This window comes from Rhinoderma darwinii, chromosome 2 (genome assembly GCF_050947455.1).
Source record: "Rhinoderma darwinii isolate aRhiDar2 chromosome 2, aRhiDar2.hap1, whole genome shotgun sequence".
Taxonomy (NCBI): domain Eukaryota; kingdom Metazoa; phylum Chordata; class Amphibia; order Anura; family Rhinodermatidae; genus Rhinoderma; species Rhinoderma darwinii.
The window spans coordinates 46,179,995-46,181,901 of NC_134688.1; positions in this window are offsets into that span (position 1 = coordinate 46,179,995).

The following is a 1,907-nucleotide window of genomic DNA, read 5'->3' on the forward strand; positions in this document are numbered from 1 at the left end:
TCAATGTGTAATAAGTCTATGGTATGGTTTTTCTATCTTCTTGTGTGCATGTTGCAACTAATAAATGTAATGAATGTTTGTCAACTCGCCCACAATGTCCGGGAGAATCCCGGAAAAAGAGATCTCCCGGACTCGGCAAATCTCCTGGGTACCTGACATACTTAGCTCTCCTCGTTCCTGCAATCCTCCTCATTCCCGGGCATCCAGGAATGAGGAGGACTTCAAGAACAGGTGGAGGTGAGAATCTACATATCTGATCCGAGGTCTGGTCGGCGGTCTGTATTAATTTAGGAGGTCTGTTCTGGGGTCTGTATTTATTTAGGGGGTTTGTTCTGGGGTCTGTATTTATTTAGGGGTTTTGTTCTGGGGTCTGTGTTTATTTAGGGGGTTTGTTCTGGGGTCTGTGTTTATTTAGGGGGTTTGTTCTGGGGTCTGTGTTTATTTAGGGGTTTTGTTCTGGGGTCTGTGTTTATTTAGGGGGTTTGTTCTGGGGTCTGTGTTTATTTAGGGGGTTTGTTCTGGGGTCTGTGTTTATTTAGGGGTTTTGTTCTGGGGTCTGTGTTTATTTAGGGGGTTTGTTCTGGGGTCTGTGTTTATTTAGGGGTTTTGTTCTGGGGTCTGTTTTTTATTTAGGGGGTTTGTTCTGGGGTCTGTCTTTATTTAGGGGGTTTCTTCTGGGGTCTGTATTTATTTAGGGGTTCTGGTCTGGCATCTGTATTAGTTTAGGAGGTCTTGACTGGGGTCTGTATTTATTTTGGGGTCCGATGAAGAGGCTCATGTGCACTATTTGTGATACAAATGCCGTAGTTTGCGGACATGTCCTATGTATATAAATACCGGGCCATAAGGGGAAAATGTTGCAGTTTCACCTCATATTTCAGAATCTCTCGGATGTCTCTTCTTAAAAGATGGCAAGTATTAAAATGATGTAATGTTCATATTAGACAACTTACATATAATTTTTTATTAGGGGGGGGCATGAATTATTTTACATCACCTGAGCTTAGTTCTAAGATTAACCCATAATATTCATAACATCCAGTTTTTTATTGTACCCGTGTGTGTTCAGTCACCTCTCACTGCTGCTTTTTCAGTGGATATTAATGAGGGATTACATCATTGCAGAAGTATTTGACCCACTTATGCAATATTTTACTTTACTGTATTCATATTCTGTGCTGTTTTGTGGATTCTGGGCCTAGGGGAATTTTGTCTTACGGAAAACTTTGCATCCTATATGTGATTGAGAACAACAATTTGAAAATGGAAATCTGGAATTCTGCTTTGGTCAAAGTCAATGTTCAAGGGGTTTGGAACAATGATAACAAATTTATTTTTTAGAAACAACGCCACTCATGTATACAAAACTGGCATGTGTAAATAAGCGCCACGGGTGAAAAGGGAATGTGATTTTCGGAGCAAACAGTAACTCAATGTGACAGTCAGTATCCTCGTCCTCCTCCGATCGCTGCTTTTGACATTATTGACTGGTCAGACAGCAGTGTGTGCATGCTGAATCATGTGAGGGTCTCTGGCTTTCACCAGCGCATATCTCAAACTTGACCTAGTCATAGCGTTCCTAGGGATGGGCAGCCTAGCAAAGGAGGAGCAGCCAATCCAGATAGGAAGGACCCTGACTGGGCACACTCTGTTTTATTACGCAAAATTACTGGCACTTGCTATTTTCGGTAAAAATATTTTACTTTTACCAACCTGCACAGTAAATACCGGCTGGGCCAGTGGTTTACCCGCCTTGGGCAAACCTAATTACAGCTCATTTTCATATTAGTGAATGAGGCTGGTCCGCAATACTAGACCCCGCCTATAGGCAGATGTGGCGCTGTTTCTAGACTTCGATTTTCACGTTTAAACTGCTGTATATTTCGTTTTCTGGCCTTGAAGTATCA